Raw genomic sequence first — 9,815 nt, forward strand, 5'->3', positions numbered from 1 at the left:
GGGAGAATGTAACGCCCAGCGACCCTAAACTTTAGGCTTTTGTCAGATTTAGTCCCTGAACTTTATCTATTGGCAAGTCTAGTCCCTGTACTATATAATGCGTGACACTTTGATAACTTGGTGAATCTTATGTCTAAATCTATATACTTGAAATGTCTAAATCTATATGTTTCGAATGCCTAAATCTATATTTGAAATGTCTAAATCTATATACTGGGAATGTCTAATTCTAGATACTTATTTGGTGCTTGACTCTTGAGACTCGTGAAACTTGATTCTTGGTTGAACGAGAGACTGGAGTCTTGTCACTGGCGGAATCTATTAATCTTGGGGAAACTTTTGGTGTTTATGATGTCATTTAGTTATGCAATACTACTACCAAATAATACGCAATGCAACACTTAATCTAACTTGCAAAACGAATCAAAAATGGGAACGCGGAAAGGATGGATTGACCAAGTGGCAATCCGATCGGATGACCACCCGATCGGATGGCCACCCGATCGGATGGCCACCCGATCGGCCAGCCATCCGATCCGTGCCACACCGCCTTAACTCCCACACACACTATAAATAGGCATGTCACATCACCATTCTTACTGATGTGACAACCTCACTCGAACAGACGCACGCACACCACTTTTCTTCGATTTCTTGGCGATTCTGGTACGTTTTAGGCTAGATTCTTGTACTTTCTTGATCTACACCTCATTCTCTACGCGATTCACCTTTGAAATCACACTTTTCACCATGAAATCTCTCGGATCTAAGCTCTTGAGGATGATGTCAACATGATGGGTTGTACAAACTGCTATATGATGTCATTCCTGGTAAGATCTAGCTCAGATCTAAGGAATTCAAGGTGTTTTGCACCAAATCTAAGCTAGATCTAGGAATTTTCATAATAAAAGTTAAGTTTTCTTCATCTTTTCTTCAATCTTCCACTTTAAACGGTGGAATCCAGGGATAAACGGACTGTAGACTTGATGGGTAGTCTAGAGTAGGTTTGGAAACAGATTGTTGCCGGAGAAGACGACCACGGAACGGATTCCGACATAAACTGTGGTAAACAGACGACTGACCGGACAGGGGTGATTCCCACCCGATCAGGACGGCTGTAAGATGAAGAGTTTACCATCGTCTCAATACGTCCCGTGCCGTCATCGTTAATCTAGAAACTTAGAACTTTTACAAAATTACAAACGGGACAAGGATCACTCGATCGTGTGACAATCCGATCGGATGACCATCCGTCGTACAGCCACTCGATCAAGTGACACTTGTCTAGCAGTTCTAAACACTCGAGACTTGGAAATCCTTGAACACTTAGAAACTTTTCGTAAACTTGAAACTTTGGAAACCTCGATCGAGTGATAACCCGATAGGATAGCCATCCGATCGAGCAACCATCCGATCAAGGTAACCAAACACTTAAATAGCAAACTTGAAACTTGACACTTGGATCGAGTGCCAATCCGATCGGATAGCCATCCGATCGGACAGCCACCCATCCCTCTCACACTTTAGTCACCCGCTCGAATAGCAATCTGATCGGATAGCCATCCGATCAGACAGCCATCCGATCTAGCGAACTGATCCAACACTTTGTGTAATCTCGTTATTATGCCCGACTCTTATCTGTTGCAATCTAATCAGCTAATTCTAAAAGAGCTCCCTTTATTCCAATAACAGTCTATACTGTTAAGCAATCGCTGTGAGTATACTCGATCCTTTTGTTTTAAACATTGGGATGTGACATGTATTCTATTAAACTACAAAACTTGAGGTTTTGCAAGCTAAACTCTATCCTACATGTATGTGAAACTTGTGCACTCTAGTATTCTATTTGTGCTATGTGACGTTTAATCTAGGGTGTGTAGTCCTGCCTTAACAATAGTAGCGCTATAGGAGGTGCACCTCTCCCATTATTCTCGGGGGGTATTGTTAGGAGGATTCTAGTTTACCTTGAGTCTTGGGTAAACACTAAAGCATCAAGATACTTGGGCTATCACTGCGTGGACTGCGACACTAGCACGGCTGAAACTATTTTTATTGCTTACATTGTGGATATGAGTTGTTTTAATCTATTATGCTATTATTCAAACTTGTATACCCGCAGGTACATCTTTGTACTGACTCTATTTTAATACATGTTGCAGGCTGATAGGATGCTGATAACATGGAAATCAAGCTAGGATGAAGCTTAGAAACTCACATAGTTAATTTAATCTATGAACAATGTTTAATACTCGATGTTCTATTGGTACTTGTGGTTTATTTTGGTGTTGATGTTTTGATTAGACAATTTTGCATGAAATCTATTAACCTTTATTGAAACAATAGTGTTATGGAAATCTCATGAGCAATCTGAACGCCTAGTGCTCGCACCCCGATGTTTCCGCCATCGGTTGGGGTGTGACACTTATGAAAGACTTTGTGATTTTACAAGATAAACAAATATTAGAAAACACAAAATCTAATGATTTGCAAAAGTTACTAGATAAAGTCAAAATTGAAAACCAATTACTAATTGAAGAAAATCTGACAAAAGAAGCAAAAATTGAATTTTATGAAAGAGAAAGAGAAGATTTATACAAAAAAATTCATAAAAATGAAATCAATGTAAAGGATTTTTAACAAGGAAAAGATTTCATACACTTTATTGAGGCAACGCCAAAGAACAAAGGAGAAGGATTGGGATATGTAAAAACAAACACTAGAAATCCCACCACCTTTGTAAAAGCATCTAACAACAATTCTGATAAAATAACATCAAAATCTGATGTTGAATCTTGCAAATCAAGAAGTTTTGAAGGTTTACACATCTGTAAGTCGTAATAGTTTAAAAAGTAGAGTAGATATGATGGTTAACACATGTAAAAATTATAATAGTTTAAAAAATAAATATAGATATCAAGATTTACACATGTGTAAACGATGATGATATTTAATAAGAGAATTGATATGAATGTTTACAAGTATGTAATTAAGCTGTAAATATTTAAGAAATATATAATTGACTGGGTTACCTATGTATGTGAGGAGCTTACAAATATGTAATTAGTTGTGAGCTATTATTGAAACATTGACAAAAAAATAAAAAGGTTATAAAACCAACCCACATAACAAACAAGAAATGTAAACAGAAATTGCATTGAATTAATAAACTCTGCAAACTATTTTATGTTATTTTTAAAAGACCACCGAGATTCAAATCGACTTCTACATCAATGTGACTAGTTGCTTGGTTGGTGGTACTAGGTTTTATCTTCAATATCAATGACGGGCCTGTAGTAGTAAAGAGTTGTCCCCTTGAAGTAACAACGTGACACTTGTCGTTCGTGTTAATACTACAGCCACTAGACTTCCTCTTTTTTTTTCCTTTTGTTCTCGGTGACATAGAGAATGGGAACACCATTGGTATCTACCCTTTTAGTCACCTTCTCGCAACATTGGAAGCACACATCACCTCCTTTGCGGTATCAAACGTCCATAGCCAGCTCCGGCATCGCCAACAACTCAACTTTTTCAGGATCTAAAATGAATTAAAAAATCAAGCCCTTTTCTATAAATAAAGTTTATAACCGAGTGAGTTGCGTAACACGTCAAAATATATTGCATTTTTAAAACAACTGCTAGAAAAATTATTTGAATGAAACTGAAAAGCTATGACAATTGATTAGAAAGAAAATAAGGATAAAAGGAACCTGTGGTGATAGTGTACATAAGAACTAACATTTAACTGATGGAGAAAATAAAAAAAATATGTTGAACATTAAGTTAATTGATTTGGCGTGTGGGCCAATTCCACCATGGCTAGTTGCTTATTGATTAAACCTCAATATTGAACAGTAGGATTCATGCACATAACAAATATAGATTAACTAATACCTTGAATTCATTTCTTATTTTTTATTGACAAACAGAGGCCTACAGAGAACATGGAAATATGCAGAGAGGATCTCCACATACTAAATCTATATGTTAACCAATCAAGATCAAACAAAATTTGCTTACACACCAACTAAACACCGAATCATCCTTTGTTTTACTGCAGATTGGCGGGTCAAAATCAACGAACCAACAACTAAATCCGTCAAGAGGATCATAACAACAAGTCGTTTCTTACAGTAGGCAACATCAGAGATCAGATGGGAGACTTATCAATGGTGTTCACTTACTGATACGTGGTCGAATACGGTGTTCAATTATGTTTAAGTTTGGGTTTTTACTCAAATTTTAATCTTTAAAAGCCTACTTTTGATTAGATATATGTTTTGCAGGTCTAGCGAAGTTTAAGGTGCTTTTTGGAAGCTTTACGGGCCACCAGGATGAATAACGGACAACCAGGACACGTTACAGGTCAAACGGGAACTCAAGAAGTGGAAAACAGAAATCACACAACGGAGAGCCTGTCGCCGACGCTACCCAAGGCCGTCGGCGACGCATGGTAGAAAAGGGTGTCGGCTGAAGAAGCCCGTATCCAGGCAATTTGCGTGTCGGATGGTTTCCGGCAAAGGGGAGGGCGTCGCCGACGGGTCCCCAGGCCGTCGGGGACGGCCCTTGGATTCTTGAAACGCGAAAAATTGTTCTTTGGGGTTGTTAGAACGAATTAAATGGATTTTTTGGGTCATAATTCGGGAGTTACACAATTTTTGAGAGTTGGAACTTGTTCTTGGAGCCACTTATCATCACCATCTTCAATCTCTTCCATCACCAATCATCTATCATCATCAAGGTTCATCCAAATCAACCCGAATCACCATCCAATTCATCTTCATCACCCATCCACAAACCCTAATCATTCATCCATCATTCTTTCCACCATCATCACTCACCAAACTCTAATCATCAACCATTCCTCCATTCCACAAGCTCAAGATGATCCAATTCAAGTCTCATTCATCCGTTGATCAAGTCCCGTTCACCATGAGCGGCTAATTTCTTGAAGGTTTCACCCCGGTGTAGGTTATTGTAAGTTTCTAGGGTTGAACATTGTTGAACTTTGATTGTGACACATTGTATTTTGATTTTGAATTCTTAGATAATTGTCGTGCATTTGAATTAACTTTTGAATTGTCGGATGACGATAAAGTTATGACTTTACGAAATGAATTTGTGCACTTATGCCTTATCTAAGTTAGGAATTACATGTTCTTGATAAAAAGTGCATTGCGGTCCGTTGTTTACGACGTTGATAACTCTTGCCACCTTAATCACGCGACACTAATTTCATTAATCACTTTTGCAATTGAATCAAACCTAAAATGTGTAGAAACCTTAGAACTTCAATTACCGAATCGGGTGTGAACCTTGTTTACATCTCTTGTTTTAAACTATAAATTAAGTTTTTTTGAAATCATTAATCTTTAGTCGTTAATTAATTTAATCAATTTCATTAGTTACTTCACAAACATTTCAATCAAACAAAACCACAAAAATAATCTAGCAAGCTTCATAAGTTGTGACATTCATTTAAATTCAATCAAGTCCATTCGCAAACCATATACTCTTCGTGGTTCGACCCCTTACTACCACTAGCTATTTGTTAAGGGTAATTTGGGTATATAAATATTATCTTTGACCGGAGCGCGACATTCCGATCAAATTTTGGCGCCGTTGCCGGGGAGTTAGTGCGCTTTGGGTTTGGATTATTGTTTGAATTTTCGTGATTAACTGTTTAATTTGCATAGTTTCTTTTTGTACTTTGTCTTTTTCCTTGTTACGTGAGGTGTGTTATTTGTGCACGCCACAGGTAGTGCATGCTTACAAGGAACTTCGGGAGGACTTCACATTAGTCGACGAACCGGAAATCGAGCGAGTAGCAAGAAGGAACCTAACAAGCCGGTTAGAAGTAACCCTTGTTTCTAACCAAGTCACCCAAGATTCACACTCCACACCATCCATTGAAACCGATTCAATGGCAAACCAAAACTCCAATCACCCAAACCTCAATCAAAACCGATTCCTATCTCGAGGAACCTTCCATCCCGCCCAAAACATCCAACATATACCTCAAGATCAACCGGTTGGTGGTAACAACTCTAGACCACCCACACCACCTTTTCAAAACCAAGTTCCCAATACCAACCAAAGAACACCCCAACAACAAAACCTTCACCGACACAACTCCTTACCCACTCAACTTGATGACCGGAATGTTAATTCCGATCGTAGAGGCAACCGAGATTGTGGCAATCCTGCAAACGAAGACCCGTTTTTCAACATTGACGACTTGCGAAATGCTATCCCCGATGATGAGCCGTTTAGTGTTCCCGGTTATCAATCGCCGAACACGTGAGTATTCACTCGGAATACTCGGATGACGAGGGTAATTATGATGAACGGGTAGATGATGATGGTTGGGGTTATGTAAACCGGGGAAATGTCTACAATGCTAGAGGGTTTGACGATGATGAATTTGGCTATCAAAATTCCAATTTTGTGGGGAATGAAAACTACGGTTATGGGAATGCTCGAAACGACGGTTACAGAAACAACCAAAACCCACGAAACAACAATCAACAGAACCGGAATGATGGGTTCTACAACAACAATAACAATGTGAACCATAACCGGATTCCTCGTTTTGCGGGAGGAGGTAATCAAGGTGGTAATCAAGGTATGAATAGAGGAGGTAATCGAAGAGATAATCGAAGACCAAGGGAGCAAGAAGTTGATGGTCCACGTCGTCATCAACAACCTCCAAGGGGAGTAAATGACCGTTTTAGGCCGCTGGTAACCGACAATGACTCACCATTTGTGTGCGAGAGAAGAATGTTTGATTGCAAGCCTCATTACATCAACATCCTCCCCCACTTCAATGAGAGGTCCAATGATGAACCATATACTCATTTGGCGGAGTTTTCGGCCATATGTTATTGGAGGGCATGATTTCGCATTGGAAGAGGTCAAGCTTCGGTTGTTTCAGTTTTCGCTAAAGGATAAGGCGAAACAGTGGTTCCTCACACTTCCGGCGGGTAGTATTTGTACATGGGCCGAAATGCAACAAGTTTTTCTTGATGAGTATTATTCGATGGCGAAGTCCGATGTTGCTAGAGATGAAATCAGGTCTTTTCGCCAACTCTCGAGTGAACCATTGCACGAAGCTTTCACAAGATACAAATAATTAATCCGGAAGTGCCCACATCATCAAATAGAAAAGTGGGAGTTGGTTAAGTGTTTCGTGCGAGGGTTGGATGATGAGACATGGAACCACCTTGAACCACCTCGAGCAATGGAACGTTATAGAGCTAAGAAACATCCCGTTTCCCGATCACTTCCTGATCTTGATTCCAACTATAAGGATCGGATTACTACCCTAGAACGGGAATTAGCTCGCATGAAGAGGAAAGAGGTGAATGTGGTACAATTCGCGGTGTGTGAGGATTGTGGGGAGATTGGTCATCGGACCGATCAATGTAAAACGGGACCGGGTGACTACACCGAAGAGGTAAATCAAGTGTTCGATGATCAAAAGAACAATGATATGAATTCGAACACTTATCATCCCAGATTGAGAAACCATCCCAATTTCCGATATGGAATGCCGCAAACCAAATGAACCCGAATTTTCAGCCGGGTAACCAAAGCGGGTCATCATATCAAAATCGCCAAGGTGGTAATCAAGGAGGCTACCAACATAATTACAATCAAGGGTACCAAGGCCGGGACAATAATTACCAAGGTGTTTACCAAAGGAATTACAACAACCAAGGCGGTAATGGAAGTGGGTCGAATAATCAAGCCGGTGGTGATGATTTGAGTGCTAAGATAGACGCCTTGTTGAATGTGGTAAAGGAATCTAACAGTGATATCAAGGAGATAAAGAAGACAAATGAAATGAGATATAAATCACATGAGGCATTGGCAAAACTTGCGGGCCAACTTGCGGAGGAAGTGGCACAAATGAGGGGAAGCATGGGAAAGCTTCTAAGTGACACCACGGTGAACCCTAAGCATCAAGGGTCGAGCTCGAAGAACACACGTGAGGTACCAATTAATAAGATAACTTTACGTAGTGGTTGAGTCATAGATAATGGTGTCAAAATACCATCACCCCAGTTTGTTGAAGGGGTGGTGGAGGATGCTAGTGATGAAGAGTGTGAAGATGGTCAAACGGGTCAAAACAAAAACGATTCAAAATTAATAATAACACACCCGTTGTGACCATCCCCATCCCAAAGGCTAAGGAAAAGGGTGTGGAGGTTAATACCGCCCCTTATCCCGAAGCATTGAAGGGACCCGTGAAAAGGTTGTAAACAAAAGAGGTCCATAACAAGAAGAGTTGTTGGAAGTTTTTAAACAAGTGAAAATTAATTTACCTCTTTTAGATGAAATTAAGCAAGTACCGTCTTATTCTAAGTACTTGAAACAATTATGTACCCAAAAACGAACTCACAAATTTCCAAAAAAAAATAGATTCAACTGAAAATGTGAGTTCGATTCTTTCGGGTGCACTTCCACCTAAGCTCCAAGATCCAGGTGCGCCTATCATTTCAATTCAAGTAGGCGATTTTAAAATCAACCGGGCACTTCTAGATCTTGGTGTGAGTGTGAGCATTCTACCGGTAGTTTCTATGATCAATACGAGTTTGGTCCACTTCAATCGTCAAACACCACCGTGGTGTTAGCCGATTTGACACCCAAACTACCCCGCGGAATAGTCTCGGATGTGATAGTAAAAATCGTGGATTTTTACTATCCGGTGGACTTTTTAGTACTTGATTATGTGGCCAAGGACCCAACCAAGCAACCTACGGTGATTTTGGGTCGATCGTTCTTAGCAACTGTAAATTCTCAAATTGATTGTAAAACAGGAACAGTTGACATGACATTTGGAAACCGAAGGTTGAGGTTACATGTTTTTCGGGATTAACGAATCCTTCAGTCGACGAGGAATGCTATATGGCAGGCATTGTTGATAGGTGTATACCTCTCTACGACACTGTTGTAGATGAGGAAAACATAATGGAGGATTGTTCTATGTTTGACAGGTCACATGTGGAGATGAATCGGGGCATAGACGAGGACGTGAGAAGTTTGGAAGTGCTTTCGGTAAAAGAAGGGAAACCGATATGGACGCACCAAGTAGAGAGCTTACCGAAAACCATTGACACGAAGTTGAAACCGTCATTGGTGGAGCCGCCGGAAGTGGAGTTGAAGGTGTTGCCAAAGCATCTTAAGTATGCTTATGTTGGTGAAGGCAACACACTCCCGGTCATTATTGCATCAAATTTGACCGAGGAGCAAGAGGAGAGATTGATGAAGGTGTTGGTCACCAATAGGGCGGCTATTGGGTGGACCATAGCTGATTTGAAGGGTATTAGTCCTTCAATAGTGATGCACAAGATCATCACTGACGACACCATAACACCCGCCCGCGATGCACAAAGAAGGTTAAACCCGAACATGTGGGAAGTTGTCAAAAAGGAGGTGCTAAAGTGGCTTGATGCGGGTATTGTTTATCCCATCTCTGATAGCCAATGGGTGAGTCCGACACAAACTGTCCCAAAGAAAGCAGGTATACAAGTCGTCAAAAATGACGCAGGTGAGGACGTAGCTACCCGGCCGATAACCGGGTGGCGTATTTGCATTGATTATAGGAAGTTGAATACCGCGACTTCCAAAGATCATTTTCCCTTACCGTTCATTGACCAAAATGTGGAAAAATTAGCCAGACAAAAATTTTATTGTTTCTTGGATGGATATTCCGGATACAATCAAATTGCTATTCATCCGGAAGATTAACAAAAAACTACTTTTACGTGTCCCTATGGCACCTTCGCATTTAGGCGAATACCATTTGGGTTATG

Source organism: Helianthus annuus, chromosome 16 (genome assembly GCF_002127325.2).
Source record: "Helianthus annuus cultivar XRQ/B chromosome 16, HanXRQr2.0-SUNRISE, whole genome shotgun sequence".
NCBI lineage: Eukaryota > Viridiplantae > Streptophyta > Magnoliopsida > Asterales > Asteraceae > Helianthus > Helianthus annuus.